We start from the raw sequence: 26,073 nt of genomic DNA, 5'->3' as shown, positions 1-26,073 counted from the left end.
GATTGTTGCATAGGTACATACATGGCAATGTGGTTTGCTGCCTCCATCCCCATCACCTATATTGGCATTTCTCCCCATGTTATCCCTCCCCAACTCCCTACCCTCCACTGTCCCTCTCTTAGTTCCCCCCACCAACAGACCTCAGTGTGTGATGCTCCCTTCCTGGTGTCCATGTGTTCTCATTGTTCAACACCCACCTACGAGTGACAACATGTGGTGTTTGATTTTCTGTTCTTTTCAACACTCCAAAGAAACATTCTGCTCTGTTAATAGCTCTAGGCCAGGAGCTTGGTGTTTGAGAATACTTTCCAGAGAAGTAAACATTTCAGAAGACCTGGCATCATTAAAACCCGTCTCTAATCACCTACTCATAGTCTCTTCAGTCAGAAGGAACCCTGCCTTGGAAGAGGTAGCTCTGAATTGGAATGGTCAGAGGAGAATAAAAGTGTGTGGTCAGGTTGGGGGGCGGGGGGTGCATTTTCAGCGAAGAAACCTTTTAAGTCATCTGCTTCCAACAGAGAACCCAATCTGGGATCCTGATGCATGGACCAGCCCTGTGATACCTCGAGTGTGCAACTGTTTACAGTGTAGGTCCTAATCCACTGAGCCACAGTGAAGTATCCCAGAGAAATGGGTCTTTATCTGGCTTCAGAGACTCCCTCCACCTCACCACTCATACTCGTCAATGCATGGGGCTTGGGCCAGAAGCAATAGGGACCTGTGACAACCTGATCTGGTTCTCAAGCCCACAGGAAAGGCCATCCCAGGCGTAGTTCATTGTGCCACCTGACCCTGATGAATGAGCTCAAGCCAGCTATTGCTGCATATCAGAATGTTCTTGAGAAAAGGCTTTCCCTCTGCCAGGCAGTGACTGGCTGCCTGACTAGAGCTAGAGATAACTCCTGGCAACTGTGAAGGCTGATGAGTCACCAGAGAGGTTTCCAACCTATTCTTATACCCTGAGAACAGCAGTGATCACTGATTTGCATCAGCACACCTCTATTTTGGGTAGGTCTTTCTTGAAGTTGGGGTTTCCTCTAGTGTACCATGAGCTCTCGGTCTCTCTTGACATACCCTTCTCTCAGATTTGGCATCTTGGGCCTGTTGAGTTGCCTTAGCAACATTACTTACTCATGATGTCAGGAAGGGGAGGGACTCACAAACCAAGTTTTAAGTAATCACTTTCTTACTCAAGTTGTTCAAGTTCTCATCAATGGGATAATAGAATTAAATGTTGACAGCTAGGCATTGTGCCTGGGGTATAATAAAGACTCTGTCAGTGGTAGTTCCTTTTCCCTTCCCTATTCTAGGGATCAAACGTTTGAAAAAGTCCAATGGCACATGCACATCTGCTCTCCTATCTGCTAATGGTGGCAGGTTGTCATGAAACTATGTGCTCAGCTTGGCTTAGCAAGGTTCTTGCTATTCAAGGTGTGGTCCATGGAACAGCAGTGTCTGCTGGAAATGCAGAATGGGCAGCCCAATCCCAGATCCACTAAATTCAAATCTGCATTTTAATAAGATCTAGGGTGGTATATATGAATGTTAATGTTTAGAAAGCACCAAGCTAAGCCACTTGGGTGTGTCTACCCATAGCTCCAAAAGGAGCAGCCCCGGGTTCCATGAGTTGGCACTAAACTATGTATAATACCAAACACTGTGCCTATAGTGTTCCACAGGGCAAAGAAAGAAGGGCCTCTTAAGGCAACCTTCTCTCATTCATTAGAAGCCTCAGACAAGTAATATGATGCCATGCCACTTGACCGACCATCCTTGGCATAACTGATTGAATAAAACAATAAATGCCCACCCAGAGCCCTGCCATGAACCCCGGACATCTGGCAGTCTCTTTGCTGCAAGAGGAGGTTGATCATTGCACTAACACAGCAGATAGAGTTTGAACTTGCTGAGTCATCACAGATGCCTAGAAGCCATGTCCTTGTTTTAATGACACACCTACAGAAACCACAGAACTGTTTGAAGCAGTATCAACTCAGTGAGAAAATGAACAAGGGCCCAAGAAAAAATAAAGGAGAAGCATGGATTGGGAAGAAATAAAGGAAAAGGGTCAAAATGTTGTGGGCGAGATTGCCTCTCTTTTTTAAAAACCGAACATTTAATTTCCTTTTACATTTTGACTGCCTTTAATTTGCAGGATGTGACTCCCATTTTCTCAATGGTTTTCTTAATTATCATTCAGCTCATAAGATGCTTTCTCACCCATGCACAGAAACTCAGCCTCATTGTGTGGGGGAAGGCACAGATCTGGCTGCTGATGTCATCAAGCAGCACTCTTCAGACAACACTGTGAAGAAAGACTTACTATTGTTCAGATGTGCTGAGATTTCCCATTTTCTTCTAACTGCCTATCTCACAGGAAGACCAAGAATAGAGATTGTGTATTGTGAAGTACTCTCAGCCCAGAAAAGAGAAAGTGAAATAATAAGTGTAACAATGACATTGTCATAAAAGCAGATTTGTGTATTATTCTTCCTGGTAACCTACCTGTTGCCACCAGCGGTGATCTGAGACTGGGTGGACTGTGGCTCAGCAATAGAGGAGCCTCAAGCTTCTGGTACACATTGTTCACTACAGCTCACGCTAGTGGAGTCACAGCTCTGAGGGGAATGCACAGACATCCCTGATTCATCCTCTTGACATCTATGGAAAGATAAAAGGAGATAATGTTATTTTATGGGTGACTGGTATCAAATTTGCTAAATAACGTCTTCCTCCAACATCATCATGACCATCATTGCTATCATGGACAACGCATGTTTTTTGAGGGTTGACTGTGCTGACAGAATTCTCATCCTGAAGGAGTTTATATTCTGGAGATCTGAATTAAAATAGTTCCTTCATCGGTAGATTAGATTGGGCAAAATTCCAGAAGGAAACAAGTTATAATCTTTAAATGTAGCAAAATCTATTTTCTGATAATGGTATTTGGCTGTGCCATTTTTTGTTCATATAATTACAAGTCCACAGATAACCAAAGAAACCAAATCTCTCCTTCGGGTCTTATCAGCCTGACTTGAGTCGTGTGTCCTTTCCTGGGACTGTCTAACTGCAGCCACATAAGGAATGTGCCTGGTAGAAGCCTACTTCCATGAAACAGCCACGTGGTAGGGGAAGAATGAAGTTCCCAAGATGATGGAGCTAGGAACACAACCTAAATACTACATCCAGACATCCAAGGGAAAGGCTGTCAAGGGCTAACTGAGATTGGTCTTTTCCTTTTCCTTCATGTTTATCCAGTGGAAATTCATTCTTCTATACCCTGCACCATACCCCCACCACAATTTCTCTTTTAATAATAGACTTTATTTTTAGGAAAGCTGAAACTTATAGAAAAACTGAAAGCAGAAAGTAGAGCATTACCATTACCCCGTCTTCCTCCTATGCATAGTTTGCCCTATTATTAATATCTCACATTAGTATGTTACATCTGTTATAACTGATGAACCAATATCAATATGCTATTATTAACCCAAGTTCATAATTTATATTAGGATTCACTCTTGGCATTGTACAGCTCTGTAGGTTTGGACAAATGTATTGTCAGTCTTCTGCCAATACAGTATCCTACTGAATAGTTTTACTGCCCTAAAAATCCCCAGTGCTTTCCCTGTTCATCCCTCACTACGCTGGTGACCACTGATCTTTTTACTGACTTCATAAGTTTTACCTTTCCTAGAAAGTCATAGTTGGAAGCAGATAGTATGTAGCATTTTCAGACTGCCTTCTTTTGCTTAGCCATATGCACTTAAGTTGCCTCCATATCCTCTTGTGGCTTGATAGCTCATTTCTCTTTTATCACTGAAAACATCTCATTCACTGTATGGATATACCAAAGATTGTTTATCCACTGACATATTAAAGGACACCCCCATTTCTTTTTTACTTCTCTATTCTTGGATTAATCCTCAGGACTATTATACTTCAATTTGGTACCTTGAATAGGCAACCATACATTTCTCGCTTCTTTATATTAGCATATTCAACTACTATTTCAACATAAAAATTGCAGAGCTTACAGAGTGTTTGGTTGGCAGCTTCAATATTCAGGTGGTATAACTGTATTAATTGGCTCGCCTGTTTACCTGGCAAGTGATACTTGAATATGTACCTGAAGTCAGCGGAATATATTTTAAATATGTCATGACTGAGCAATGTTGACGATAAATATGCAATTTTATTTGTCATTAAAATTTATAAAAATGATTTTCTTAGAGGCATGTTATGAACATTTCTTTCTTCTGCAAATACCCTTGTCTCATCCACCATGAAGCAGATGCTGGCACCATGTTTCACAGTCTGCAGGACCATGAGCCAAATAAACCTTTCTTCAAGTTACCCAGTCTCAGTTATTCCTTTATGGCTCTTTTGTGGAGTGAGCTTCTTCAGGCATTTTTATGTGACCCTATTGCCCTGGCTGCTATTGGATTGGTCTAGAAGAGGTCAGAACTCATAATGGGTCAATTAAATGCAGAGGAAAGATTCAGTCTTTTTGAGTGTGACCAGATTTGGAACAACTATGCTTTCATGCTTTTGCAGGCCATATTTTATGCCCTGGGCATGAAACAAAGTCTGTCTTTAAGTTGAAAAAAGTAAATATATACGGAAAATAACATGGTTTGGATATTTGTTCCCTCCAAATCTTATGTTGACATGTGACCCCCATTGTTGGAGGTTGGGCTTGATGAGAGGTATTGGGTCATGAAGGCAGATCCCTCCTGAATGTCTCAGCGCCCTCCCAATGGTAATGAGTAGTAATCAGTTCACACGAGAGCTGGTTGTTTAAAGGAACCTGGCACCTCCTCCTCTATCTCTTGCCCCCTCTCACCATGCAAAACACACCAACTTCCCCTCCACCTTCTGCCATGAGTGGAAGCTTTCTAAAGTCCTTGCCTAAAGCAGATGCTGCACCATGTTTTACAGTCTGCAGGACCATGAGCCAAATAAACCTTTCTTCAAGTTACCCAGTCTCAGGTATTCCTTTATAGTGGTACAAAATGGACTAATACATAAAATGGGTACTGAAGAGTGAGGAGTTGCTGTAAAGATACCTGAAATGTGGAAGTGCCTTTGGAACTGGGTAAAGGGCAGAGGTTGGAAGAGTTTGGTGGGCTCAAAAGAAGACAGGAGTTTGGAATTTCTTAGAAAATTGTTGAGTGGTTTTGACCAAAATGCTGAGAGAAATATGGATGGTGAAGACCAAGCTGAGGAGGTATCAGATGGAAATGGGAACTTATTGGGAACTGAAACAGAGGTCATACTTGTTATGCCCTAGCAAAGAATTTGGCTGCATTTTGTCAATGTCCTAGGCCTCTACTTATGGAGGGCTGAACTTATGAGTGATGACTTAGGGTGTCTGGTGGAAGAAATCCCCAAGCAGCAAAGTATTCAAGGGTTGGTCTGGCTTCTTTTAACAACCTATGATCAGATGTGGGCAAAGGAGTGACTTAAAGTTAGAACTTATAATTAAAAGAGAACAGAGGGTAAAAAATTGCAGCTCTCCCTGTAGTAGAGAAATAAAAAGTGTTTTCAAGAGAATAATTCAAGTGGGTTGTGGGGAAAGCACCAAGGTGAGCCAAGTGCTAATATCTGAGATAATGGGAAAATGGCTTTGAAGTTATTTCAGAAATCTTTGAGGCAGCCCCTCCAATCATAGGCCCAGAGGCCTAGGAGGGAAGAATGGTTTCTGGGGCCAGACCTGAGGTCCTGCTGCCCTGCCCAGCCTCTGGACACTGCTGCTCATATCCAGGCTGCTCCAGCTCCAGCAGCAGCTCAAAGGGCTCCAGGTACAGTTCAGTCTGCTGCTCCAGAGGGGATAAGCCATAAACATTGGCAATTTCCACATGGTGTTAAGCCTACAGGTATGCTGAATTCAAGAGTGAAGGAAGCTTGGCAGCTTCTACTCAGATTTCAGAGGCTGTATGGGAAAGCCTGGATGCCTAGGTAGAAGCCTGCTTCAGGGAAGAAGCCCTCACAGAGCATCTCTACTAGGGCAGTGCTGATGGGAAATGTGAGGTTGGAGCCCCCACACAGAGTTCCTACTGGGGCACTGCCTAGTGGAGCTATGGGAACAGGGCTACTACCCTCTAGCACCCAGAATAGTAGAGCCACCAATAACTTGCAGCCTGATGAAAAGCTGCAGACACTCAACTCCAACCTGGGTGAGCAGCCAAGGTTTCTGCACCCTGCAAAGCCACAGGAGCAGAGCTGTGCAAGGCTTTGGGGTCTCACTCCTTGCACCAGTGTGCGCAGAATATGGGACATGGGATCAAATATTATATTGGAGCTTTAAGGTTTAGTGTCTGCCCTGCTAGGTTTTGGACTTGCATGGGGCCTGTTGCCCCTTTCTTTTGGCTGATTTCTCTTTTTTGGACCAAGAATGTTTACCTAATGCATATACCACCATTATATATGGAAGTAAATAGTTTGTTTTGGATATTACAGGGAAAGAACTTACCTTGAGTCTTAAATGAAACTTTGGACTTTTGAGTTAATGCTGGAATGAGTTAAGATTTTGGGACTCTTGGGAAGGGATGGCTATAGTTTGCAATGTGAGAAGGACATGAGATTTGGGAAGTCAGGGGTACAATGATATGGTTTGGATATTTGTCCCCTCTAAATCTCAGCTTGAAATGTGATCCCCAATGTTGGAGGTGGGGCCTGGTGGGAGGTGTTGGGTCATGGGGGAAGATCTCTCATGCATGGCTCGGTGCCCTCCCCAGAGTAATGAGTGGTAATGACTTTACACAAGAGCTGGTTGTTTAAAGAAGCCTGTTATCTTCTCTCTCGCTCCCTCTTGCTATGTGACCCACCTGCTCCCTCTTTGCTTTCTGTCATGAAGGGAAGCTTCCTGAGGTCCTCACCTAAAGCAGATGCTGTCACCATGCTTCTTGTATAGTCTGCAGAATCATAGCCATGTAAATCTTGTTTCTTTATAAGTCACCCAGTCTCTGATATTCTTTTATAGCAATACAAAATTAATGAGTACAGGGGAGAAACACAGAATCTTCTTCTGTTTTCTGGGTTCTGTTTCTAAGCATTTTTAAAGAAGTGTACATTGTGGTTGTCTCCTCAACATTTGTCTTTCCTTCTTTTGGGAACTGCCTTGGTTTCCACTCTGATATCTACAGCTAGCTAAGCAGGCTTTGGAAATGAGCAAATGACTGCAGCCTAGATTTTTTATAATCCTATTCCCTGGGCACAAGTGTTGGTTCAGAGACAAGTTGGGCTACTAGGTAGAGAAAAGGAAACTGGGTTTATTAGTCTATTTTCACATTGCTTTAAGGAAATATCCGGCACTGGGTCATTTATTTTTTAAAAGTTTAATTGGCTCATTGTTCTGCAAGCTGTACAAGTATGACGCCAAAATCACTCAGCTTCTGGGAATGTCTTAGGGAGATTTTACTGATGGCGGAAGGTACAGCAGAAGCAGGCATATCACATGGCAAAAGCAGGAGCAAGAGAGCAAGGAAGGAGGTGCCACTTGCTTTTAAATGACCAGATCTCACAAGAACTCACTATAGTGAGGGCAGTGCCAAGAGGCATGGTGCTAAACCATTCATGAGGAACCACCCCCATGATCCAATCACCTCCCACTGGGTCCCATCTCCGACGTTGGGAATTACAATTCAATATGAGATAGGGTTGGGGACCTACATCCAAACTATGTTACAGAGTAAGATTATTGTTGGGGGATTCCAGGAAAGACCTCTTTGCCTTGTCCGACTGCCTCTGGAAAGGATCCCCCACTCCAGATGGGGATGATGCATTGGGCTCATTTTTTTGTTTTGTTTTGCCTTGAATTGATTTTTTGAGATGGAGTCTCACTCTGTTGTCCAGGCTGGAGTGGAGTGGCTCGATCTCAGCTCACTGCAACCTCCACCTCCCAGGTTCAAGTGATTCTCCTGTCCTCATCCTCCTGAGCAGCTAGGATTATAGGTGCCTGCCACCACGCCCAACTAATTTTTATATTTTCAGTAAAGATAGGGTTTCATCATGTTGTCCGGACTGGCCTTGTACTCCTGATCTCTGGTGTTTCACTCGCCTCGGCCTCTCAAAGTGCTGGGATTACAGGCATGAGCCACCACTCCTGGCCTGGGATCAGTTTACATGCCATCCCAGATCTATGCACTTGCCTTGCTCATAGCCCAGTCAGGTACCAACAGTCTTGCTGTACCCAGGATTATGGATCTCAGCCACCGTTGCTGCCACTGCAATTGCCAGAGATGGAGAAGTTGGCAGAGAGATTGCTATGCTTCTGTACTGCCTTCTCAGCTTCTGTAGGGGAGCTCTGGCTTTCCCGAAAGCTGCCTGGAGAAACCTGGGGACATAACTAGTAGGAATCAGGTTCCATGGGGATGACTATAATTAGTGGAAAACCAGGGCCAGAAAGTTTCTGGTAGATAAATCCTTTTCTATTTCTACACTCAAACAGATGGTCCTGGGATACAATAGCTTATGCAACCTTTCTGCAGGCTCCTGTTTTATTTGCTTTCTCACCTTTTCTACCTCATTCTCCTTTTCCCTCATCCTATGTCTTTGAATCACACTCCAGTTCCTAATAAAATGTTAACACATCAGCTTTTGTCTCAGTCTCTAAGAACTCAGGCCAAGATGGACAAGGAGGCTTTAACCTCGCAAACTGTTAGGAACTCTCCTGTGACCAGGGAACATGGAACATAGTATAAGGATGAAGCAGGGATTGTGAAAGCCAAGTAGAGAACTGAGGGACACTTGATCCCATCACTGACCTGCTTAATCAAAGCAACCTAAGAGCACTTCCTACCCCTGGTCTTCCAGCCAGGAAGAAGTCCATTATACCTAGTTTTCCATGACTGGCAACTGAATACATCATAACTGATAACCTTCTCTAGGCTCACCTGTTTTTGAACATTCTGGGAGATTCACCTCCCTCCCCCACCAATTTGCACCATAGCCTTATAATAAATTCTCTTTTTAATCTTAAGTTAACGTAAGTTGGTTTCTGGTACCTGCCATCAGTCTAATCCTAACCAACACACCTTCTCTCGTTTTTGGTACTAATGAGATACCTTTAGAGCCCTTTGTTGGAATTCTTTCCTTTTTACCGTTTAAAAAATCAAAATTAGTTAAAATGTATGGAGTGTATAGCCATGTTTAAAACACAGGTTATTCCTGTTTTAAACTTTAAAAACAAAAACATACAATGTTCTTTAACAATTCTTAAAGTTCTCTCAAATAAAAACTAAAACCACAATGCCCCCAAATAAGAATAGTTTAAGGATTAATCTCTAGCAAGCCAGCTTTCCCCCAGATGATGGATTTGTTAGTTAATAATTCTGAAGCCAGGATTACAGCACAGTCAACAGTTTAATAAACCATTCATTTCCTACACTACTGAATAGTTTTGTGGGCTTTTTCTCTTTGCCATAAACAGGACTATAAATTGTATTAGCAATTGTTTTTAAAAAGGATGTCAAGGCTTCCGTTCTAAGACGCTGATTTAAGCCTGCATATTTAACTGTTCCCTTTCTTCCCAAGTTCCTATAGAAATGGCCAAAAACATATTTTAGAATATAGTTAAAAAATTATTCTGAAAAACAGTGAAGCGTGCTATCAATAGGCCAGTAACTAGAAGGAATTTGGCAAAACAGTATACATAGGTGCAGATAGATGGAAGAACCGATTATCTTAAGATTTAGCTAGAATAATGCAAGAAAAAAGCCCACCCGAACGTGAGCAGAAGTGTCTAGCAGAATCTTGAGATATCCTAGAACAGGGGAAAGGCTGGCGGTAATGGAATATTTGGGGCTGCAATGCAGGATGGTCCCTGAAGCAGTCTTTCCTTGGAAGTCACTCTGTTCCTTTGAGGAGAAGATTGAGGCCCAGGTAACTTCAAATCACCACAGTAAACACAGGAAAAATTAAACCATAAAAATAAAACAGGAAAGAGAAGAAACGAACAAGGACCTGCAGAGAGTCTGGGCTTCTCCAATTGCACTCACTTCCTGTGGTCATTGTTGGATACAGGAAAACACTTTCTAATCATTTGCCAGGGGTTGCTGAGCAATTTTCTTCAATCAGGAAGCAGTTTGAGCTTTGCTGATTACATGAAAAAGACAAAACCATACTAGACCTGCAGCTCTCAGAAACAGAGAGCCCTTTTGCCATGCAAAAGTTAAAGTAATAAGATCCCAGGAGTTGATTGAAGTTTACTGATTTTCAATTGATGAAACATTGATAACTGCATCTGGTGGTGAAATTCCACCTTTTAGCTCAGAGAATATTGTTTCTCATCCCAGATTCATTGTCAAGGTTGACAAGTAAATCGGTTTCTGGTAAACATTTATTCTATTTTTCAATCTGGACACTAAATTGGTATGTAGCAATAATGTCAGGGTAATTATAGGAGTCTGAAGGACCTGAAATCTTGCAAAAGCCTAAGTGTTTTAGAAAGCCGGCTGTTCCTTTTGCTTTTGAATTGGCATTAGACTGTTCAAAAGGAAAATGCATACCAATGGACTGGATTCAACTCAATTCAAAAAATATGCACGTGGGTTTTCTGTGAGGCAAGGTACAGTGCTTAAGCTCACTCTGATAATGTCATCTTTCTCATTATCTCCCTTATCCTCCTGTTTAAATACCTTTCCATTAATTCTATAACATCCACCAGAGACTTCTCTGCTCCCTGGGGACTAGCCTTTCTCACTTCATTTGAAAACAGCTCTTCACAACAGATGATTAAGTTTTATTTCCCCATGCTGTTGGGGCAGGGGTGAGGAGGTAAGGAACTCTTGCTCTGAACTGATTTCTCAGCATCCCACGTTGTCTTCCTCCTCCATATTCATGAGCCGCCCCTTCCCGTCTCTCCTCAAGAATGTTCTGTGGCAAAAGTCTAGAGGGTACCATACAAACAATAGTGAGCCTTCGACCTCTGAAGCTCAGTGTCCGTAGCTGCAGAATGGGGTTAATAATTTATCCTCAATGGGTTTATGTGAAGAACTAAGAAGACAATGAATATCAAAACATGTTTTAAAGCTAGCATACTGTAGAGAATTCAGAGAAAAAATGAAATCTGAATCCGGCAGCCCCATCTATGGTGTGACTCTAGGCAGATTATTTAACTGCAATCTTTGTCAACCACCCTATCTTTAAATGGGGATATAAATGCCCATCCATTTCATACAATGTGCATGAAAATTAAGTAAGTTACTGTGTGATAAGTTCTTAATATACATTAGCATAAAACAAAAGACATTGTTATTTTAGCATAATCTTATACACAAGAGGTTTTCTACGTCCTCTAGAATGTGATAATGTTTAATGTAAGCAATGGCCCATTTGGAGGGGGTTGTTATGTGGAAGGAAATGCAGGTCAGACACAAAATCCGGTCTCCGCATTCAGGAGGGGTCTGAGTTTCACATTGATGTGAGGGGAGAGCTCTCAGGTAAAGTACGTGAAATTAAGGAAAAGGTATTGAAACTGAAGGATGGAACCAACTGAATGTGCACACAAGAGCAGCTCTAGGCGATGGAGAGGTGGATGCCATTCACCACCCATTTTAGCCCCTTCTTTCTTGTCCTGAGCTCCTGTTGGCCCCAGGCCCTTATCTTGTATCTTGAAAATTCTTGTGTGTACTATCATCTCCTATGCTGGGTTAACTACTAAGAGACTGTTACCATCTTAGAGATACGAATATAACTTCTTACCCTTTCAAAGAGGGATCTCTATCATTGGGTTTAGGCACGAGGATAGTCCAAGGGATTTTATGTGAGCTGGAGGGCTCATAGGATAGGAGGATATGCAGGTGTTTGAGGCCAGATTTGGACCGGAGGTCCCAAACACATGTTCCTCCCCATCCTTCCCATGTAATTCACAGTAAACTTTATGCAGGACCGTAACACACAAACACAAAGCGTACATGTATGCTGAAACTGAAATAAATTCATTTTAGATTTTATGGTTTCAAAATTCTGGGTAAGTTCATCCAAGCCAAATGAATCACAGTCTCCCTGGTCCTGCTTTCTAGTGCCATCAGCTGCTGTCGGGCATTGAAGGTGTTGAAGCCCCACCACCTTCACATCCCTCTGCTGTGGTCACCAGCCACGTCACCTCCCCCAGCTTTCTGAGAAGGCTCGTCGGGCCCTTGCCAGGCTCTGCCACCAGGATCATCCTACCTCTTTCCCCTCATGCAGAACTTGTGGCTCTCTGTGCCACTGACTGTCCTTCACTTTGCTGATGAAGCCTAGCTCCTTGAATTCTCACCCCAGGGAATCATGACAACTAATACCTCTCTCGCCAAAATGTTGTCCAGAGTGTGTTCTGAACTGGGGAAAAAACAGCAGAGTGGGTTTCTGCCTCTTTTGGAACTGTGCTGGGGCATCAACCCAGCACGGGAGAGGGAGTGTAACCCCCACACACCCAGATTCTCCAACAGTGACAGCAGAGAAAACTGTGTGGTGGTGAAGGATATAGGTATTGGAGCCACAATCTCGGCGACTTCACCTTTGCAGGGCCTATTTCTCTGACGATGAGCATAATGAGAACAGGATGATGCAGTGATGCTCCTTAAAGAGTAACTGCAGTGATGCAGGTTGACACAATGCCTGGTTCAGGGCAAGCATTTAAAAGCGGCAGCCTTGACTAGTCACAAGGTGGGTTCCTGTGACTTTCAGAGGCAGAGGCCACTCACCCAGTGCATGTATCCTAGTGATTCCTGTTTCCCTCTCAGTGAACCCCCTGGAGAAACAAAGGTAGGACTGGGGACTGACAAGCACCTTCAGAAAGGGAGCCCCCACACTTTCTACAATTTGTCGCCAAGTCAGAACTCAATCAGAATACATACCTGTCGTGTAGCTCAGGAGGAAACAGAGCCCTGCCCTGCCCCAAGCTCCTAGAGACCACTTTGCTTTCCAAGGCCAAATAACCTCGGAAAGGAGACAACGATGCCCTCCAGCCTTTCAAGCAAGATTTTCCAGCTGAATCCATTGCATGTAAAGAATCGCTTGAAATTTGACTGTCTGGGAGAGTAGAAATAGCCCCTCTGGCAGTTTTGGGTCTGTGGCTTTTGCTGAATTTTTTTTTTTTTTTTAAGAACAGTTTAAAACCCAGATAATATCCTTCAGCATTCGTTTCTACTTACAGTAGTCCCCTACCTATCCCAAGACCGCCAGTGAGCAGATACCTAAAACCATAGTACTGAACCAAATATATGTTATGTTTTTCCCTTCATATTCAGACCTAGGATAAAGTTTAATATATAAATCAGGCACAGTAAGAGATTAGCAACAATAATTAATAATAAATAGAATAGTTTTAAAACTATACTGTAATGAAAGTATGTGAATGTAGTTTTCTTCTCTCAGTCAAAATATCTTATTGTACTTACTGTACTCTACTGAGTAACTGAAACCAGGGAAAGTGGGACCACACGTGAGCAGTCAGGGAGAGCCACTGTAATTGCCAAGTGTCAAGTCCACAGTCAAGTGGCTGCTTAAGGAATCGGCATAAAATGGATTCTAGAACATTTTGGGTCCCATAAGATCATAATCCAAGAACTAGTCTGGTCCTTACTTTCTTGATTCCTGATTCCCTCAAAACTTTACAACCATAACCCCAGTCAGGGCCTGCTTCGGGGTGAGTGACCGAGGCGGTCACATAGGACCCAGTACTTAACTATGTCCCCTTGCTTGGTTTAATGTTCTATTGTCACTTGCTTGACATTATGAATAGTTTTTGTTTTTTTGCGACAGAGTTTCGTTCTGTCACCCAGGCTGTAGTCCAGGGTACAATCTTGGCTCACTGCAACCTCTGCCTCTTGGGTTCAAGCAATTCCCCTGCCTCAGCCTCTCGAGTAGCTGTGATTGCAGGTGTGTGCCAGCATGCCTGGCTAATTTTTTTATTTTTCGCAGAGATAGGGTTTTACCATATTGACCAGGCTGTTCTTGAACTCCTGACCTCAAGTGATCTACCCGCCTTAGCCTCCCAAAGTGCTACGATTACAGGTGTGAGCCACTGTGCCCAGCCCTGAATATTTTTTGAACAAGGAACCCTGCTTTTTCATTTTTCATTAGGCCCTGCAACTTATGTAGCTGGTCCTGGCCCCAGTATCTGGCCTGGTGTCTACTGTATAGTAGATGTTTGTTATTGGAAGAACATTATTAATGTATAATATGCTTCCTAACTCTTCATTAGTGGTACACTCAAGCCATGGTCCATAAGGCGTTTCAAATCCTCCTGTGTGAGACAGCATACACAAAGGCAACATCAAGCCTAAAAACTACTTTAAACTTAGAAACCCAATTTGAGCCATTAAATAACAACAATCACGAGATTTCTTCTCAAACAGGAGCAATTTACAAATCTTCCTTTTGCTTGATAGTGACAGCTTCTGCTATTCAACGTCTCAGGGGAATAACGGGTCAGAAGTGTTGAGTACAGACAGCTGTGAAGGCAATGTGCTAAGGTGCTGAGGCAATGCTATTAAATCCTGAGAAACAGATATTCAGATCTCATTCAAATGAGTTCTCAGGGGAAACTGCCCTTTATGTAACAATTGATTTTTTTTTCTAAACTGAATTATCAGTTGCAGGATATTTACTCCGGTTTGTTATTTGGGGACTTGGGGACACATCTGAACTACATTTAAGGAGAGAGAGATGAAAAAGCAGGGCAGCAGGCAGAATTGCAATCAGGTGGTTGATGATAAAGCCATTAAAAGACATGAGGCAGGCTGGCAAGGTGGCTCACGCCAGCACTTTAGAAGGCTGAGGCGGGTGGATCACAAGGTCAGGAGATTGAGACCATCCTGACTAGCACGGTGAAACCCGGTCTCTACTAACAATACAAAAAATTAGGCATGGTGGCGTGCACCTGTAGTCCCAGCTACTTGGGAGGCTGAGGCAGGAGAATCACTTGAACCCAGGAGGCAAGGCTGCAGTGATCCAAGATAGTAGCATTGCACTCCAGCCTGGGTGACAGAATGAGACTCACACACACACACACACACACACACACACAAATAAATAAATAAATAAGAGAATTCAGCTAAAAGTACAACACAAAAACCTGAGAAGTAAATGAGATTGGGAAGATGTAATGAATTGAACCTCATCTTCCATTCAAAAGGATTAAATTAGCAAGGACACTATTGGTGTATGTTACAATAAAAATAAAATATTCTTGTTAAATAAAATATTCTTGTTAGAAAACAAGGTGGTGATGGTGGGAGGTGATTGTAATATTCTACAACAAAGGATAGTAGGAAAAAGATGCAGTGTTCCTTCTGAATGTCTTTTCTTGCATCTATCTATGGACTTGTATCATTGACTCTTTCCAGTCTTCTTTCTCTCAGCTCCAGGCAGCAACTGAAAGGTTTCAGAGAAAAGGAAGGCAAAGGCTCGCTAGCAACAGCAACTGTAGGGACTGCAGCATAAATACAGCCAGGAATAGAGGAGCCAGATAGGAAAGGAAATGAGAGTCTAGATTGTAAGAACTAATTCAATAATTATTTTGGAAAAACTATGTCCTGTGCTCATGAGACCTGTGCGAAGGATTGCAGCCAGGGGAATATCTGATTGTGCTTCACCAGAAGCATGAAGTCAATAACTCCTGAAGGAGTCTTTTTCAGGATGGATTTAACTCCGAGGTTGTTTCCTCCAGCCACAAGCCAAAGGACAGAATATAATTCCTCTCAGCTAGAGCACGTGCACAAGTAAGAGAAAAAAAATAGAGAGATTATTTAAAGCAAAATGCTACATTTTGTGAAGCCTGAATGATTGCAGATGAAAAGACAGAGTTCTTTGTAACTGGTGTTACAGTCTTAGAATAAGGAAACTATATGACCGTAAAGATTAAAAATAGGAAAGGAAAGAAGAGAGTCAAACACTGAGGAGGGTAAAACAAAAGAAAGCAGGTCAGTTGAAGGCCGGACAGCAGTTCAAATACCAGTTGGCTATTTAAAATGATATTCTTCTACTTTACAAATTGCTTTATCACTGAATATTCTTCCAAAATAGTATTTTTAAATGGTAGCATGTAATTCAATACCATGGATGTGACACTTTTACAATGCAGTGTCCTATTGTTGGCTGTTTAAAATTAATTAATATTATTGCCAATATTTTACTATTCTAAACTATTATAAACTATTTACTATTATAAACTATTATAGGGCTAAGCCATATTTATATTTGTATATTTTAATACACATGTGATTGATTTTCTTATAAATACACTGAAGTCAAATTACTATATAAGAATCACAAATGTAAGGCAAAATTGTGCAGCTTTTTGCATGTATTTTTTGTGACGCGCAGAAAGCTTTGCAGAGGTTTAACATGCCTATGTTCTTGCACCCTTAGTCACTCTGGGTAGCACAGTTCTTCTTTTTTCAGTGATGAAGTTAAAAAATATATAGTATTAGAATTATTAGAGATTGTCATAAAAATAAGTAAATTATCTGATAGCTGATAGTTTAATGATCATAATTAATGTCAACTGCTGAAAGTTTGAAGAAAGAAACATCAAAACTTGACAACAGAAATTCCCTTAAGCTTTCATCAATGAATCATTCCAAGTTCATACCTTGCTGTTGATATCTGTGACTGAGCATCAGCCTCAAAGTAGCAGTGATTTGACATATTTTATAGGTCCGGGTAGAATGGTCCAAAAAGTAAAAAACAAAGATATTGAAAGCGTTTCAATATCAAAAAAGCTCCAGTTGAGCTTATGGTCTCATTCATTTGCATCAAGGCAAGAGGATTGTTTTGAAGAACTGTGGGTTAACAGTGACTATAAAATGACACTTATTATATTTAAAAGGCATATCCACTACTCCCCTATACTCATGTTTTGTTCTAGTCAGGCTGGTCAGATCATGTTTACCAAATGTTTGGGTTTTTTTTTCAATTTCACAAAAAATGTATTAATACTTACCTTTAAAAATACTAAAATTTACAGATAGGAGACTGTCACTTCCAGCTACAATGAAATAACTAGTATCAGATTAATTCTACCTTGAAAATGTATAAACCTAGATAAATTTTAAAATGCAAAAGTGAAGCTCTTTGAAAGAATCAGAAAGCAACCAAGGCAACTAGGACTTCAAAGACCAAAGTCCTGGATAAAAGGTAAATGCACTGACATGAGTCAATATGCTTCACTCACCGAAGCTTTATTTCCCTCCAGATATTTGCTGAAGAGAAAGTACTATAACCCAAAGATTGCTACAGTCTCACTTGCTGGAGAGGTGAAAATTTGGAATTCAGAGCTACCAAGAGTATATGTGCCAAGATCCCAGAGAAAAGGCACACAGAAGTGAACCCAATATTTTCACCTGGTGTCCTTTGGAAACATTTACTGATTATGAAGCTGATTACTAAGTACATCGTCAGGGCCAGAACTGAGAAACCAAACAGAACGCAGCTTCTAAGACACCAAAAAGCTAAGCAGCAGTTTTGAAAGCATCACAGTATAGGAGAGAGGAAAACTTGTTCAGAGCCTGTTGAGGAACGGTCCCAGTAAAAACCATACATTTTCCATTATAGTCCCTGAAGAGCTCTGCCTGAGAGTTACACAAACTAAACTAGCCAGGCTTCATAAAGCCTGAAAATGTGTTTGACTGGATCAATGTGATCTTCCTGGGCTATCTTTGGCTGCCAGAAGAGAAAGAAATTTTTTCTAGAGGAAGATAGCATCATCCAGAGTCCCTACAATTTTTTTATATAATTTCCAGAATGTAATAACATAGATTCTTTAAAGCAGCAGGAAGAAGAAAAGGAAATAGACGCATTATTTTCAGAGAAATGATAAAAAGACTAACAACTGTTTCTTACGCAGAAATAACGTAAACCAGGATATAATGATATGGTTTTTTTAAAGGGTTAAAAGAAAACAACTGTTAGTCTCAAATTCTATACCCAGTAAAAATATTATTCAAAAATTAAGATGCTATGAAGACAGTTAAGAAAAAAACCTACACTAATTTATCAGTAGCATACCTACATTAAAAGATATACAAAAGGAAATTCTACAGGCAGGAGAAAATGATTCCCAATGAAAGAATTGTAATGAAGAATTCTTCATTACAACGAGGAGCACTCTAAAAGATAAAAACCTCGGTTAAATCTGAATGAATTTTGACTGTTAAAAGCAAATATAATAATCATGTTTTGTGTGATTTAAATTCTGTAGAATTAAAATACATGGCCAAAAATAGCACAAAAAGCATTTAAAACAGAGTTTTGTGTGTTGAAAAGCCTTCACATTGTTCTGAAATCAGTGAAAGTATTAAGTTATATTACCTTAAAGTAACTCAAGAAATTGTGTGTAATCTCTAGGCTAATAACTAAAAAGAAGTTAAAAGAATGTGTAACAATGAAATAACAAAGAACAAAAATGAAATAATAAAAATGATTAATTCAATAGGGACAAGAATGTAGATTAATAATATGCTAGAATAAACAGAAAACAAAAAGATGGTCAATTTTGACAAAATTGCATTAAAAATTATATATAGTTAAATGGCTAAATATTCTAATTAATTGACAAAGATTGTAGATAAAACTACAATTAAATATTGCTCATAAAAGACACACTTTATTTATCAGGAAAGAGAAAGATTGAAAGAAAATAAATGAAGGAGTGAAGATAAACCAGTTAATACCAAATAAACTGGTAGCTTTAATTATATCACATACAATAGACATTAAAGGAAAAAAATGAGATAAAGGCATACATTTGTATCCATCTAATAACATGTTATTATATATTCACATGTAATACACGTGAGAAAATGATAGAAATAAAAATAGGAACAAACTCTAAACTCTCAAAATAAAACGTATAACTAGTAGTTTAAAATATCAGTGAAGATAGAGAAGATTTTAAAAACACGATGATATATTTAACCTGACTGACATATAGAGAATCTTGCACCTAATAATTGCAGAATGAGCACCCTCTTCAAGTAAATATATTTGCTAAAATAGACTATATCCTAGACCATAGTAAAAATCACAACACATTTCAAAGAACTGAAGAAAATAAAAATTATATTCTTTGATTTTAGGAGAAATTAAGCTAGAAATCAGTCATACATGCACACAAATCACTAAAAAAAATCTAATGTTTGAAAATTAAGCAATAATCTACATATTGCATTGATGAAAATAATAAATCGCAATGGAAATTAGAAAGTGTTTTTAATCAAATGATAACGGGATTATATTTCATATCAAAATTTCTGGGTTATAGCTAGTTTTAGCTAACTTTTGCTATACAACAAACCATCTTCAGCTTTAATGGCTAAAAAACAACGATTTTACTTTTTTCAGGATTCTGTGGGTCAGCTGGGTGGTTCTTCTGTTCTGGCTTGGCTGATCCCTGCTGGGTTTTCTTGTGTCTGGGGTCTGCTGAAGAGTTGACTATAAGCTAGGAAAACCTAGGATGGTCTTATTCACATATCCTGTTGCTGGCTGGCTTTCAGCCAGGGTGTCTTAGTGCTTCTCCACTGGCCTCCAGCAAGCCAGCTTGCTCTCATTCACATAGTGTTTTCAAGTTTCCAAGCACAAACTGAGAAAATACACTCCTCAGTGTGCTTTCTGCTTTAAAAGCTTTCCAAGGCTCTGTTTGCTATGTATTTGCCAATATCACATGGCCAAACCTAGATTCAAGGGTAGACATTTCTAGATGAAAGAAACTGCAAAGTTCTATTACAGTAAGGAATGGAGACAAAGATAGGAAAAATCTGTAGCTATTGACAATCTACTACACAGTAAATATTCTGCTCACAGTTAATATTGTACATAAATATATATATTAGAAAAGAAGAAAGATCTGAGTTTTTATTTCAAGAAGCTAGAAAAGAAATAGCAAATTAAACCCAAAGAAATTAGAAAAAAGGCAATAATAAAGAATAGAAATAATTGACATAGAAAATATATAATAGACAAATTCAAAAAACCAAAAGTTTGTTCTTTAAAAATATTGGTAAAATTGATCAACTTTTATTTAGCAAGACTAAGAAAAATTAGAGAGAAAGCACAAGTTTTCAATAAAAAAGATGAAATAGAAAACATTACTACCAATATGTCAAACCTGAGAGTATTTATGAAGAATTATATTCCAATACATCTGAAAGTTTTGATACAATGAAAAAACTCATTGAAAAATACAGTGTATCAAAGCTGACAATAGAAGAAATAGAAAATTTTTTATTTATTAAAGCAATGGTATTTATTGTTGTTGTTGTTGTTGTTGTTTTGGTTTTAGTTTTGAGCAGTCTCACTCTGTTTTCCAGGCTGGGGTGCAGTGGCTAGATCTTGGCTCACTGCAACCTTGGTCTCCTGGGTTCAAGCAATTCCCCTGCCTCAGCCTCCCAAGTAGCTGGGATTACAGGCCTGCACCATCACACCTGGCTAATTTTTGTATTATTAGTAGAGATGGGGTTTCACCATGTTGGCCAGCTTGAGACCTCCTGACTCAGATGGTTCACCCTCCTTGGCCTCCCCAAGGGCTGAGATTACAAAAGCAATGGTATTTGTAATGATTTTTTTTTTTTTTCATAAAGAAACCTAGACCCCCGTAGCTTCACCAATAAATTCTTCCAAATAGTTAAGGAATAATACAAATCTTACACAATCATTACCAAAGAGTATGAAAAGAGGTAACTAGTCTTTATACTCTTCCCAACTACTTTTACAAGGCCACCAAACCCTCATGCCAAACATTCAGGAGAACACTGAATTTATGGCTAATCTCTCTTATGAACACAAAAGAAAAATCCTAAATAAAATATCAGCAAATTAAATCCATAAGCCAATTGGGCTTGTTTCAGAAAGGTAAGTTTGAAAAAACTAGAAACTCAATCAATAAAATTAATGAAAGAAAGAAGGAAAATTATGTGACTATACTCTTGCTATACACAAAAAAAGAATTTAAGATAACTTAATACTCAGTTGTGATTTAAAAATACTTTTGGTAAACCAAGAATAGTAGGGACTCCTTAAATTCATAGAGGGTATCTTTTTAAAAACCTACCTGATAAATACAAAATTACAGCTGGATAGAAGGAATGAGTTCTTGAGTTCTACTGCACTAAAGGGTGAACATCGTTAACTGTAATTTACTATCTGTTCTCAAAAAGCTAAAAGACAGAATTTTTTTCTTTTTATTTTATTTATTTTGTGGCAGAGACAGTGTCTCCCTGTGTTGTTCAGGCTGGTTTCAAACTTCTGGGCTCAAGTAATCTCCCACCATAGCCTCCCAAAATGTTGGGATTACAGGCATGAGTCACCATGCCTGGCTTAAATTAATTTTTAGGTTCAATATATCCCAATCAAAATCCCAGCAGACTTTTTTTTGTGGAAATTAACAAATGGATTCTAAGATTTAAATGGAAATGAAAGGACTAAAAATAACAAAAGACAAACTTGAAAAATAGGAAGTTGGAGGACTTCAGTTACCAAACATCAAGGTATTACAAAGCTTCAGTTATTTAAAAAGTAAAAACAACAGTATGGTATCGGTGTAAGCATTAAAAAAAAGAATAAGAAAGAAAAGCAGTTTTATATATATATGAAAGCCATTTTTATAATAAAGATTCCACACCACTGAAATGAGAGAAAAAGGGAAATTTTTCAAATTTTTCAATAAATGATGCTTGGTCAATTGCATATTCATAAAAAAGAGATGACCCCGACCTGGACTACACATCATACACAAAAACCAGTTCCAGACAGATTACAGATCTAAATGTGAAAGGTAAAAAATTAATTAATTTTAAAAAACCTGAAGCTTTTAGAAGGTAATAAATCAGAATATCTTCATAACCTTGGTAACAGAAAACTGGACTACCACCCCTATTTAAATATCTGGCTCAGATGTATATATCTGATCTATTTACACAGTCTTCTCCATTTATTCCAACCTATTCTGATTATGCTCCTCTCTTCTATTTATTTCTCTTAAAGTTACCATCACATAGTTTTGGTTTTGGTTTTGAGTAGTCTCAAAACCAGGGGCTATTGTAAATTGCACTCAACATTTTATCAGGGGCTATTGTAGATTGTACTCACATTGTGGATTGCCCTTACTTTTTGTCATGTGTGGTGCTCTTGCAAGCTTTATCCTCTGATTGTTACGTTCTACTTCTTTTTTCAGTAGTGCCCGAGTTAACGCTGGAGCTGCACAAATAATAGACCCTTCATTAGCAGTTGATAACTTCAGATGCTCCCAAATCTCTCTGAATATCTGCTCTGCTCTTTGCCCTTTCAGTGACATTGTACTCTAATCCCTGCATTCATCCAAACATTTAATAATAAGTCTAACTAAATGATGCCTGAAAACACTGTGCTTACGTCACATATGCTGCAAATTTGTGTAGGTCTCATTTTATGATATAAAAGAGTTTGTAGCCTCTTAGAGGAGGTATATGAACAAGATAATTATTTTATATTTCAATGAAATATGGGGTGAATGTCATGGAAATGACCATAGTATGAAGTTCCTAAAGAAGAACGGATTATATCTGCCTTGGCTAATCTGGAAGGGCCTTTTGAATAATTGGCATCTGAGATGGGTTCTGAAGATTATAATAGGGCATTCCAGGCAAAGCGAAAACCAAATGAAATTGTATGAATTGAGGCAGTATATTTCCTGAATAACTGCGCAAACAGATTTCTCCTGAAATAGTTAAACTGACTGAATAGCCAGAGAAGAGAGCTTGTCAAGACCATGAGGCGGGTGCTGCTGAAAGAACAGAATGGATGAAGTGGTTGCTTCTGCGTGAATTTTATGGCTTTTAAACTTTCCGGAGGATTATGTTAGCAGAAATGCTTATCTTTCCTATATGTGAGATGTCTTTTTTTTGCTGGTCCCTTCCAGCTCAGGGGAAGAATCTGCTTTTGTGTTTTTTATGTCTTCTGCAGACTTCGAGAAATTGAATAAAGAAGTTGCATTGTATTTTTAAAAGAGTTGAAAGAAGAAGTCAGAGCAATAAGAAATCCAGATTAGCCTTAAGAGTCATGTCAGAGATTAGCAGGAATTAGGAAGAGATGGGAAGTCCCTGAGTCCCTTGCTGTTACTATAGTGTAGGGCCTGGGCTGCAAACTCAAACGGAGCATGAGGATGAAAGAAGTGGGTGGGTGAGTGGACTAACTGTAAAAGTACCAACAGCATTAATGTGATGAGAAATGGCAACTAACTCTTGGACTGTAAAAAACCAAATTCTCATGCCTTACCAAAACCTACCAAATCAGAAACTCTGGGCTGGGGTTCAGCAGTCTCTAAATGGTTCCAGTCAACAGTAACACCTGAGAACTATTGCAGTACGGAATAGTGAAATAGGCAAACTGGTGTGCTCATGCCCCAGGCAAACAGCAGGCAGACATTTTTTAGCTAAGTTGATTTTTGCCTTGCAGGATATGGAAACTATGTTGTCGGACCTGCCAAATGTTGTAAAGAAAAGTCACACATCTGAATTTTTATGTTACATCTTATAATTTTTAAGTATTAGCCATTGTTAAAGATGTTCTGGGCTGGGCATGGTGGCTCATGCCTGTAATCCCAGCACTTTAGGAGGCTGAGGTGGGTAGATCCTGAAGTCAGGAGTTCGAGACCAGCTTGGCCAACATAGTGAAACTCCATCTTTACTAAAAAAAAAAAACAAAAAAAAAAAACAAAAATTAGCCATGCACGGTGGTACACACCTGTAGTCCCAGCTACTCAGGAGATTGAGGCAGGAGAATCGCTTGAACCTGGGAGGTGGAGGTTGCGGTGAGCCGAGATTGCACCACTGCATTCCAGCCTGGGTGACAGAGTGAGACTCTGTCTCAAAATAATAATAATAATAATAATAATAATTTGGTGACCAAATGTAAATGCGACCAACACTTTACTGGGGCTATTAATTTGCAATCTCTAATTTCTAATATACTGACTGAAAGCATAAGCTCCAGATTCAGTGAGTATTCAGTTCAAATTCCATCTCTTCTTGCTACGTATGTGTAAATGGGCATAATAAATACCTACTTCGTTGGGTCTTGGTGAAGGTGGAGTGGGGTGATGCTTACAAAGCACTTATTCAAGGGTCTGGCACATACCACGTGCTCAAGAAATGATACTTTTATAATAGTCAGTTCAAGCACAGGATATGCTGGATCTGCTGGGGAAAGGAAGGGATCTGAGACAGGGGAGTAGGGAAATAGCTGGTTTCTTTAGGCAGAGCTAAGTGATCCTACACACAGTGTCCAGAGCATGTGGCATGGTAGCCTCACACAGGGACCAGGCTATGCGAGTAGTATGAAAGAGATTAGTTTGATGGATGTGGTCCAGTAGTAGAAGATTCACATAATCCTCAATGTCATTATGGGTAATGTGCTCATATATGGCCAGAACCCAGCCTGGGCAAGGAATAAGAAACCTGCCAATTCTTAAAATCCTGGGAGCCTCAATAAGTAGGTGATTTTCAAAGCATGAATATGAGAGCAGACAGGTAACTTGTGGCAGCAGCTCAGACCTGTCCATGGGCCAGTATGTCTGAGGATACCAGGAAGAGCGAAATGAGAAAAAGATAGCAAGAGGCACATGTGACCTGGAGGCTAAGTTGGCACCCACAGCTTATGTGAGGCACAGCAGATACCAAGTCTGTGGGCAGCCAAGATAAACCCCAGGCCCCACATCTGGAGGGGTTGAGGCAGCTGATATGCTTCCTATCCTAGCCTAGACTAGCTCAGCTCCTAGGCATGAATGAGCCCAAATGCGGAAGACATTGGAGGCTCTTGCTGTGAGTAGCAAGAAAGACAAAGCTTGACAGATGCTGGTGCCAGCAACCTGGCATCACTTATTATTTAGGAGGCAAGGTGTCATGATGCTACATTAAAAGTGTCAACTTTGGGTCACTGTATAGCATGCATTGAAAGAGGAGTCAGGGAAAAAGCAAGACTGTTGCATTTATCTTGGCCAGAGATGACAGAATCTCAGCATTTGGACCACAGCTACTCTTTCCTATACCCATGACAGACACCTGTGATTGATTAAAATATGCTCTCCTGCTGATCCTAGACAAGGCACTAGAATTTTTTCAAAACTCTATTCTGCCTAGACAGCCACTCTGACAGATAGAAACTGGCATGCAAAGCCCCTGGTCTAGGGGTCAGCTGCTATGAGCTGATGACAATTGGGAGAATTCTGTGAAAATAATCAATAGGAGTCAGCGCCTAAATTTTTGGTGGGGACAAAATAGGGCAAGTATGAAGAAAGTCAGGCTCAAAGATCATAGTAAGGCTTCACTGAAGTCTTAGGATGTAGGAGAAAATGTGCCATTAAGAAAAGTGTCCTTGGTGAGGTGTGGTGGCTCATGCCTGTAATCTCAGCATTTTGGGAGGCCGAGGCAGGTGGATCACTAGGTCAGGAGTTTGAGACCAGTGTGGCCAACATAGTGAAACCCCATCTCTATTAAAAACGCAAAAATTAGCCAGGAATGGTGGCAGGCACCTGTAGTTCCAGCTGCTCGGGAGACTGAGGCAGGAGAATTGCTCGAACCTGGAGGCAGAGGTTGCAGTGAGCCGAGATCGTGCCGCAGCACTCCAGTCTGGGCAACAGAGCAAGACTTCATCTCAAAAAAAAAAAAAAAACAAGTACCCTTTCTCGAAAGGCAAAATCACAAACCACCCCCCACCCCAAGAAATTCAGAAAAATGAGCTGGTTGGTGGAGAAAAGATGATTTTTTAATTCCTGAGGCCCTGGCAACATATGCAGGGAGAGGTATCAGCCCAGCAGTTCAATCTGCTGGATATTCTTCAAACAGTAACTGCTTTTAAACTTACTGTCTCAGCGTGTGGATGGGTGCTTTGGGAAGACACAAAGAATGTGTTGGATACTTTGTCCTTGAGAAGTTCAGAAGATAATAGCAACATAGGGACACCCACACATGACTAATAAGGACATGTAAAACCAAAACAAATCAAACAGAAACCACAGGCCCATACTTAGGGAAGGGATGAGTAAGTGGGGAAAGGGGGCAAGTCATGGAAGATGAAGGTAGAACTCAAAGAAGCTCTGAGCATGAACACACC

The 26,073-nt window shown here is 40.3% G+C and overlaps 1 long non-coding RNA gene across 2 annotated transcripts in view; it reads right to left on the bottom strand.

Moving 5' to 3' along the window:
- Nucleotides 1-2,416: 2,416 nt before the first annotated feature.
- Nucleotides 2,417-26,073, bottom strand: part of LOC141581078 (uncharacterized) — a 675,731-nt gene continuing 652,074 nt past the window's right edge. For both annotated transcript variants that reach the window (XR_012513564.1, XR_012513566.1), the window contains exon 5: nt 2,417-2,661. This is a non-coding gene — a long non-coding RNA (uncharacterized LOC141581078). The remainder of the gene's footprint in view (nt 2,662-26,073) is intronic.

Source organism: Saimiri boliviensis, chromosome 1 (assembly GCF_048565385.1).
Source record: "Saimiri boliviensis isolate mSaiBol1 chromosome 1, mSaiBol1.pri, whole genome shotgun sequence".
NCBI classification, from domain to species: Eukaryota; Metazoa; Chordata; class Mammalia; order Primates; family Cebidae; genus Saimiri; species Saimiri boliviensis.
This window is presented reverse-complemented; position numbering and strand designations above follow the sequence as displayed.